The sequence below is a fragment of the Channa argus genome, chromosome 3 (genome assembly GCF_033026475.1).
Source record: "Channa argus isolate prfri chromosome 3, Channa argus male v1.0, whole genome shotgun sequence".
Lineage (NCBI taxonomy): Eukaryota > Metazoa > Chordata > Actinopteri > Anabantiformes > Channidae > Channa > Channa argus.
Genome location: NC_090199.1, coordinates 4,391,615 through 4,402,042, shown reverse-complemented (window position 1 = coordinate 4,402,042; position 10,428 = coordinate 4,391,615). Strand labels below are relative to the sequence as shown.

General features: G+C 40.1%; 1 long non-coding RNA gene across 1 annotated transcript; it reads right to left on the bottom strand.

Annotated features, from left to right (window-relative positions):
* Positions 1 to 4,289: 4,289 nt before the first annotated feature.
* On the bottom strand, positions 4,290 to 6,244 carry LOC137124678 (uncharacterized). The gene is made up of 3 exons (XR_010914015.1): positions 6,160 to 6,244; positions 6,004 to 6,076; positions 4,290 to 4,596 (listed from the first exon to the last, which is right to left on the bottom strand). It is a non-coding gene; the product is annotated as an uncharacterized lncRNA (long non-coding RNA).
* Between the last annotated feature and the right edge of the window lie 4,184 nt (positions 6,245 to 10,428).

The following is a 10,428-nucleotide window of genomic DNA, read 5'->3' as shown; positions in this document are numbered from 1 at the left end:
CTGGAGATCTGAATATGTGGAGAAAGAAATGTATTATAAGATAATGTTTGTACACACATGCAAACAAAATCTATTTTCAAGAAATTAACCATTTAAACAAGAGGTTTTCAATGACAGTGTTACCTGTGACAGACAAAGTGACTCCAGGTAAACCAGTATAACTTCCTTCCGGTTGGTTTGTTGTGAACCTAAACTTGTAAACAGCTGAGTCTCCCAGTCTCAGGTCTGTGATAGTCAGAGTGCATGTGTTGTTTTCACAGTGATAACGCACACGACCTGTGTAATCTGAGTCTGTTAACAGATCCACAGGTGCATAATATTCCCCTTTAGTAAACCACAATCTCTCATTAACAGCAGTATTGATGTTATTCATTCTGGATGGGTATGTGTAGGTGCAGTGTATGTCCACTGTTGATCCTTTTATGCCACAGATCTGAGTAGAAGTGTAAGACACTCTCCAGTCATTCTGACTCTTTATCACTGTAACAGAGAAAAACAGAAACCACACTTAACATTGATCTTAGTAAACTTCTTCTTGAACATCTTTCCTTTCATTCTTGCTGATACTCTTTTATCACACAACACACCTGACACTTTTCTCCACCTGTTCCAACCTGCCTGCACTCACCTCTTCACCTCTTTTCCACATTCTCCATTGCTCTGAACCGTTGACCCCAAGTACTTAAAGTCCTGCACTTTCTTCACCTCTACTTTCTGTAACCTCACTGTTCCACCTGGGTCCCTCTCATTCACACACATGTATTCTGTCTTGCTGCGGCTAAGCTTCATTCCTGTGTTTTCCAGAGCAGACCTCCACCTCTCTAGATTTTCCTCCACCTGCTCCCTGCTCTCACTACAAATCACAATGTCATCTGCAAACATCATAGTCCAAGGAGATTTGTGTCTAACCTCATCTGTCAGCCTGTCCATCACCAGAGCAAACAAGAAGGGGCTCAGAGCTGATCCTTGATGCAGACCCACCTCCACCTTGAACTCCTCTGTCACACCTACAGCACCTCACCACGGTCTTACAGCTCTCATACATGTCCTGCACCACTCTAACATACTTCTCTGACACTCCAGACGTCCTCATACAAAACCACAGCTCCTCTCTCTGCACCCTGTCATACACTTTCTCTAAATCTATGAAGACACAATGCAACTCCCTCTGACCTTCTCTGTACTTCTCCATCAACATCCTCAAAGCAAATACTGCATCTGTTGGACTCTTTCTAGGCATGAAACCATATTGCTGCTCACAAATGTTCACCTCTGCCTTTAGCCGAGCTTCCACTACTCTTTCCCACAACTTCATTGTTTGGCTCATCAGCTTTATTCCTCTGTAGTTGCCACAGCTCTGCACATCTCCCTTGTTCTTAAAAATTGGCACCAGTACACTTTTCCTCCAGTCCTCTGCATCCTCTCACTCTCCAAGATCTTGTTAAACAAACTAGTCAGAAACTCTACTGCCACCTCTCCTAGACACTTCCATACCTCCACAGGTTTGTCATCAGGACCAACTGCCTTTCCACTCTTCATCCTCTTCAACGTCCTCCTCACTTCTTAATAATCTTTGCTACTTCCTGCTCCACACCAGTCACCTCTTCTACTCTTCGTTCCCTTTCATTTTCCTCGTTCATCAACTCTTCAAAGTACTCCTTCCATCTTCCCATCACACTCTTGGCACCTGTCAATACATTTCCATCCTTATCTTTAATCACACTAACCTGCTGCACATCCTTCCCATCTCTATCTCTTTGTCTGGCCAACCTGTACAAATCCACCTCTCCCTCTTTAGTGTCCAACCTAACATACAAGTCCTCATATGCTCTTTGTTGCCACCTCTACCTTCACCTTACGCTGTATCTCCCTGTACTCCTGTCTACTCTCTTCAGTCCTTCAGTGTCACACTTCTTCTTAGCTAACCTCTTTCCCTGTATACACTCCTGAACTTCCTTGTTCCACCACCAAGTCTCCTTGTCCACTTTCCTCTTTCCAGACGACACACCGAGTACCCTCCTACCTGTCTCCCTGATCAAATTAGCTGTAGTGGTCCAGTCATCTGCTCTGCCTTAGTCCTCTTCATCTTCCTCACCACCAGCATCATTTTACACACCACCATCCTGTGTTGTCTGGCTACACTCTCCCCTATCAATGCTTTACAGTCACTGATCTCTTTCAGATTACAACGTCTACACAAGATGTAGTCTACCTGAGTGCTTCTACCTCCGCTCTTGTACATTACCCTATGTTCCTGTCTCTTATGGAAGAAAGTGTTCACTACAGCCATTTCCATCCTCTTTGCAAAGTCTACCACCATCTGTCCTTCTGTGTCCCTGTCCTGAAGACCAAACCTGCCCATAACAGTCTCATCACCTCTGTTCCCTTCACCTACATGTCCATTGAAATCTGCACCAATCACCACTCTCTTATCTGTGGGGATGCTCTGCATCACTTCATCTAACTCACTCCAGAATTTCTCCTTCTCTTCTAACTCACATCCTACCTATGGGGCATAACCACTAACAACATTGAACATCATCAACCTGTCTGATACTCTTTTCACCTCTAGAACATTCCTCACCAAATCCTCTTTTAGTATTACTCCTACTCCATTTCTCTTCCTCTCTGACCCATGGTAGAACAACTTGAACCCTGCTCCTAAGCTTCTAGCCTTGCTACCTTTCCACCTGGTCTCCTGGACACACAGTATGTCCACCTTCCTTCTCTGCATCATGTCAACCAGGCTTCCCTGTCTCAGTCCCAACATTCAAAGTCTCTACTGTCAGTCCTACATTCTTGGCTTTCTTCATTTTTTTTCTTCCTACAAATGCACCTTCCTCCTTTTCTTCTTTGACCAACAGTAGCCCAATTTCCACCGGTACCCTGAAGGTCAACAGCCCTGGTGGCAGTAGTTGTTAACCCGAACGATCTGGGTCATGATTCACATGTTTAATTTGGCATGTGCTTTATGTTGGATGCCCTTCCTGACACCACCCTCTGCATTTATCCAGACTTGGGACTGGCCCAAGAAGACACTGGCTTAAGTCCCCTTGTGGTTGCATTAAACAAATTCTATCAACTGAAATACAGCTAAAAACAAAGTAATATCAGGTAAATCACATTTTACTTTAAAATAAATAGATAAACTAAATAATAGTTTGTCCATTTAGACCTTTCAGTCCCCCTCCTATTTGACAGGAGGTGGATGATGTCATCTGTAAGAGTTTGTAGCTTGAAGTATAGAGATATTAGAGAAAACAAAAGGAAGTTTAATGGCATCATTTACATGTGCTACCCAAACTAGAACCAAGAGAAGCAAGTTCAACACGAGTGCATGTAAAAGATGGAAGGTGATAGTTATGTACCTGCAGAAAATGCATTTCACTGGTAGAAAAGCAAGTTTTGCTCCTATCATAGTCATCAGACTAAACTAGTTTTTAGGATGTGTGTTTGTTTTTCTTGCATGTATTTGTTGCGGTTGTCATCTGTCCTGACTTTTCAGTCAGTGAGACAGAGAGTACAGCAGATACATAGTGTGCATTGTCATCTGTGTGCTTTGATTGTGCATTGACCCTCTAGTGATGCCAGTGATCAGCTTGGGACTCCAGCAGGGGGAGACAGTGCTGTGCTCCCTTATTTGAAATGGCAAAAAGTGTAAATCAAAGACTTTTTTTTAAATCCACATAATATTTAATGCACATTTAGTTAGTAAATGTTGTTTTCCTCGAAATCAATTAAAGTTTGTTTTTTTTTCAAAGAGGATTCAAACTTTTACACTTTTGTAATTTGCACCATCAGCCAGTAGAAACTGAACATTTGTAATAGCTGATGATTCATATGTATCATGTTAGCTTTAGGGTTAAGTTTGCATCCAGAATGTAAAAAAAGACAGTAAGTAAACTCACACACTGTAGGAGAAGGGAAGTTCTCATGTCCTTTCACAGAACAGGAATAGTCTCCAGTATTAACTTTGTCTTCATAAGACGGAGATGTTGTTTCTCTCCAAATCTTCTGTCCATTCTTGTACCAGATGAAGGTGGGATTATCAGGTAAACAACTGCTTTGACACTTCACTTCTGCCCAGGTTGAGTCCTGACGGCGTTCTGATCTGATCACCTGCATCTGGAGATCTGAATATGTGTAGAAAGAAAAGTGAAATGTTTCTACATAAATTTAAATTCACAGCAATATTTCCTATATAGTAAAGAACATAACTATTTAACATGACAGTGTTACCTGTGACAGACAAAGTGACTCCAGGTTCACCAGTATAACTTCCTTCTGGTTGGTTTGTTGTGAACCTCAACTTGTAAACAGCTGAGTCTCTCAGTCTCAGGTCTGTGATGGTCAGAGTGCATTTGTTGTTTTCACAGTGATAATGCACACGATCTGTATAATCTGAGTCTGTTAACAGATCCACAGGTGCATAATTTTCCCCCTTAGTAAACCACAATTTCTTATTAACAGTGGTATTTATGTTATTCATTCTGGATGGGTATGTGTAGGTGCTGGAAATTTCAACTTTGGATCCTTTTATGCCACAGATCCTAGTTGAGGTGTAAGTCACTCCCCAGTTATTCTGACCCTGTATCACTGTAACACAGAGAACAGCAGAAACCAAGGTGGATAATATATAATATAATATTATATTTAATATGATTAGAAAATAAGTAAATTATAACTTTTCTGATGTTATTTCTGATTAAAAGTGTTCAGATCAGACATCACACGGTCTGAAGGTGCACTCACATATGGAGACAGTTTGGTTTTGTTAAATTACAGGCTGAGTTTTCTGGCTGCCCACAAGAAAAAGAAAAATGATCACGAGGGTTTGCATATCTTGATTAGTTTCCTCTCTGTGGTCAGGTTGCTGCTGAGTTTACTGTGAAACTATGAACGTGTGGGAAGAGATGTGGTTTACAGAAGCTCTACTATATTTAACAGATAAGAAAACGTCCCCTTATCGAAAATATCAACTGTGGAAACATCACACTTAGCTCATACAGTATGAAAAACAACACCAACACTTTTATAACAGTCTTTCTTGTTTCCCTAAACACTACTGTCCACTGTAACATCACATTCTTAAGATAATTAACCCACAGACTAAAGCAGGAGATGGTCAAAATGACAAATTGTATTTGCAACATATTTTAACACTAATTACAGATTCAAAATGTGCAATAAATCAATATTTCCCTCAAACAGCACAACTCATGGTTAAATAAATATATTCTTTGAATCATTCATTACACACGATGTGTGTAATATAAAAATCTTCTTTCACCGGCCACTTTGTACCAACTGAGTTGTGTTTAAAGGCCACAGCCGCCCTGAGTTTTGAAGGCAAAAATAGGTCTAAGTTGGTACTAGAAAGGTGTTCCTAATAAACTGGTCGTTGAGCATAAATCAAAATATAAAACTGATCACTGAAGAATTAAATAAATAAATAAAATGTAATGTGTGAAGGGGCGTTTTCTTTTGGTTTGTCACAGTTATTCCAGTATCTTTTGCATCTTTGATGTGTTAACTGTGTTCATAGTTAATGAACCAAGACAACCTGACGTCCCTGTATTAAATCTGAACCTTCTGGATTGAAATAGATTTTTCTTATTGTCAGGTTTTTCACGTTCATTGTGGACATATGTTTCACCTCCTTTTTGCTAATTTTGTTTTATCTTTAATTTCTGAATCCTTCCTTGTTTCCTGATATGTGTCTTTTTCCTTCTGGACTAATCAGCTGTAAAGTTTTGGCCTTTTTATTATTATTTAAGAGACTTTACAGCATCTGTCTGCATTTGGGTTCCTGTTTCCCTGTTCATCTCATAAGACACTTACTGTTGCTATTGGTAAAAAGACATTAAGGTTACAATGTAAAGTTCACTCTTGTTCACTTATTTCCAAATACAGATCAGTGAAATGACTTTGATCATATGTTTCAAGATGGTTCATTTCCTTACATCCCTCAGTTTTACTGGAGTAAATGTAGAACTACAGTACCTGACACAGACAGAATGACGATAACAAATCCACTCGCTGCAGCATGAAAATGCATAACTGTCCTCTGATCTGTCTGTGATAATTCAGATAAAAGGAAACATATTAGCAGATAAACATGTACAGAAAGTGCATCAAACACTAAATACTTATACTTACTGTATATTGGACACAGATGTCTCTAAAGATGCTTTTCCTCTGTCACCAATAAGCAGAAGACAGAAATCAGGATGTTAAAATAGAGCAGACTTCCTTCTTCTTGACATCATTAATATGCACGATGTGCAAAATGACAGCAAACACTAAACTTTGGCATTAGTTACATAAAAAAAGTGTGAGAGAGGAGCTGAATGTTCTGTTAGTTTAAGCTCTAGAGTTTCATCAAGTTCTGCTTTTTTGCAGACTAATACAAACAGCCGCAACAAACTTGCTTTACTGAGGTTTGATGCACTTGCAGAGTGTTTATTTTCACTTCTTTAAATTGAAAAACATGAAAAGTAGCAATTTAGCATTAAATTTCACTCAGATGACTGAGTGAATCAAGTTGTTGTATTTGATGTCAACTGACCCTTTAGAGCACAGAATGATGAGGCCAAAACCTGCAACACTGAATTTTCACCACTAGAAGACAAGGAAATGATATTTTACCATCCTCCAACAGAACATGATCATTTAGTGTTTTTTTTCTTCATTTTTACTTATTGAGACTATTTATATTTTAAGGTCAATGCCTCGGACATTTAGATTGTAGGACACAATAGAGTCTGATCAGGAGCTGTGAATAATTTATGATCAACACTGATGATCATAGATGTGTGGAAGGGAATGAGAAACATCATTATTCAAAAAAGTAAAGCCAGGTCTTGGATGATAATGTTGAAAGAAACAACAGTTTCAACCTGTTTTTTAACAGGTTTGATGTGGGTTTAGAATCCATCCTTCCCCAGCACTAATTCTCCTGTAGTACCTGTTGCAACTGCTCATGCAGCTACTCTCCCACCCTTCATCCTTCCTCCCCCTCCTCTGTAACTATAACATCCACCACTCATAGTCAACCTGTACTGTGTTTTACAAAAAAAAAAAACCCTCTGTCATCTGTCTGTGATAATCCATATGAAAGAAAACATATTAACAGACATGTGGACAGAAAGTGCATCAGTAAAACACTACTCACATTGGATGAGGACGCTTCTCTGTCTGCTTTTACTCACCACTAAGAAGAAGACACGTGCAGTAAAGATCCTGAAATACACCAGATTTCCTTCCTGTTCACACCATCAATATGCATGAGACAATGCTACCAAACTTTAAACTATTAAACTGCTTAAACACATAAACTTTCACTTTCTCAAAACCTTAATGCCCACATGGCTCATTTGTTCAAAGCTTCTCATTTGACTCATTAAAAGTTTTTATTAAAATACTGCAGCAAGGTAGTGAGGCTGATGTCTGTTAAAATGGAAGGTTTTGTAGCACCAGGTAACAAAATGGCCGAGTCTGTCGCAACTAGTTTCACACTATTTTTTCACACTAAACACTTAAAGCCGCAGGGTTAAAATAGTGTTTGGTTGGGCACAAAGAATCTGGGGACGGTTAGGGACTAAATAAACATGATTAGTTGTTGTTAAAATGTGATTTGTCACATATCACACATGACATTATTCATGTTACTCGACTTGTTACAACAAAGCAGACAAAAGGTGTTTGACACTGGACTCAAACTCTGGTGTGATGTGGCAAATTCCTCTGCTCCATACACCCCGAGCACGTCCTTTGGGTATATGCCAAAGATTCCCATGTCTGTATAGTAATACCCTAAGGTCTGCCTTTTTATATTATGCAGGACAGTCTCAGTCTCTTTCCTCCTCTCTGTCCTCTGTGTTGGACCATCCCGGGGCTTTTCTCCTTCACCTGGCTGTCAGTGCCTCAGTCCTGATGGGTTGGATCTTCAGCCTACAGGACTCTGACATTCTTACTTCCTCTGTCTTTCTGTTTCTTGTCGTCATCTCATTGCTATTTGTTGCTCCTTCTCCCTGATGTGTGACTGGTGTCTGGGTTCTGCTGAGGGCACCATTTTTAATTTTAGTATTTTTTTTAGCAGTCAACTTGGCAGGTGTGACAGATAGCATTGTCGATTACGACCCACCAATTTAGTAATAATGGTGTAGCTTTACTGCAATTAAAAATATTTACTTGTAGGTAGCTGATAACAAGACGCAATATAAAGTGATAACTTGTTATACCGTCAGTATTTTGAAAGTGAGGGGGACCTAATCTAATATTATGTGGTTCTTGTATGATGCTTAATAGGAAACAAACAGGCAACAGAAAGAGAACTTAAACTATAGGTATATGGTAACTATAGGGGACCTATTCTGTAATTACAGGGTGCACTGCCAGTTTATCTGACACACATCATAACAGGATGTGTGCACTTCAGCTGCATTCACACAGAATGCTTCCTGCAGAGGTGTGAACTTCTTTATTTGTACTTAGTCTAATTCACTTTTGACCACCACTGCCCCCCCTCTATTTACGGGGGAGGAGATGTCAAATTTAGTGGTTGTTTGTTGACAGTAACCATATCAACGTTCCTCTTCTGACCTTAAGGAACATAATTCGGTTGGTTTTTATAGCCATCTTGTAGGCTCTGTTCACTTAGGAGGAGTAGAGTGGATTTAGAGCAGGCAGTGAATTTTAAAAATAAGAGAGATTCTTACTTTGGAATAGTTAGTCAATCCAATAGTCAATCCACAGACTGGATTGACTCATGGTTAACGTTAGCACACTGTCAGGAGCTGATGTAGGACACTATTCATACTTTGGCATTAGCGTTAGCATTTAGCCAGCAGCAGCACATCAGGAAGGTGGTAGCAGAATCTCTCAGGTGGCATTAAAAGATCCCCAACTTCAAAATGTAATTATTTATGAACAACTGAATTGTTGATGAATGTGTTTTGTTCATCCTAATAAAATACAGTTGCTTGTTACTATGACTTTGTGTGGGTCTGTGTAAGTAATTCGATACTGTATTTCTTGTATTAGCTAAAGTTATGACTACCATGTTTCCTTCCTGTACACATACAGTAAACACAAGGAGAATAAGTGAAGGAGGCCTGCTAATGATGATAGACATATTTTATTACTTAAAATAACAAGACTTCAAGTGATGGTCAAGAAAGATCATAGAAGTCAGTTCACCTTCAGTTTTGAAATAATTTTGAAAAAAAAATGACAGGATGTGTTCAAACGACTGTTATGAAATATGTATCTGTAATTACTTGTTAATTAACCAAAACTTTCTAAGATATGTGGTACTTTTTCTGTAAGTACGTGGCTCAACGACTGGATCCGTGAGCAACGCACCACACTCAGGAGCGCTGAGAGGAAGTGGCGCAAATCCAAGACTCCATCTGCTCTTGCAGAGTATCAGGATCTGCTTGAATCCTTTTCTCAAAGTGTCACCAGGGCAAAGACTGAATACTACGTTTACATTTAGCAGATGCTTTTATCCAGCGACTTACAAGTGAGGTACAAGGCAAACAAAAATCAGTCAAGGAGAAAAATACCTGGTAGAGAATACTACCAGGAGAAGCTCAGCAACACCACGGACACCTGAAAGCTGTTGTCCACTTACAAATCACTTTACCCACCATCTCCCTCTCTCACTGCCGACGGCAGCCATTAGCTCACAGTTCTCTCCTCCCGATGATGACATCCTGCTAATGTCTTCTAAGACTGCATCGCTCTCATTTCCAACTCTAAGGACGATGTATCCACCCTCCTCCTCTCTAACCATCCGACCACCTGCTCTCTGGATCCGATCCATTCCAATCTCCTTCAAGCAGTCGCACCCGCACTAATGCCAGCTCTTATACAAATCATCAACACATCTCTCACCACTCTTCAGACCTCATTCAAGCAGGCCCAGATTACCCCACTGTTCAAAAAGCCTTCTCTTGATCCCTCCGCTATGGAGAATTACCAACCCATCTCCCTTCTTCCATTTACGGCCAATAAGATGGAACAAGCAGCCTTCAATCAACTCTCAGACTTTCTTTCCAAGAACAATCAACACGTCTGGCTTCAAGAGGGGTCACTCCACAGATATTGCACTCTTGACTGTCGTGGAATATCTTCTAGCTGCAAAAGCCGCAGGTCAGTCTTCTGTCTTGACCCTACTCGACCTATCTGCAGCCTTTGACACTGTGAACCATCAGATCCTTTTGTCTGCACTGTGACTTGAGCATTTCTGGATCCGCTCTAGCCTGGCTTCAGTTTTACCTATCGGGACGAACACTCAAGCTATCCTGGCAGGGCCATGTTTCTAGCTCTCATAGCCTCTCTACCAATGTAATAAAACAAATGTCAACAACAGGAGGGATACATAGTTAACCAAAATTAACACAAGAAAAGGTTCAGGAGTAA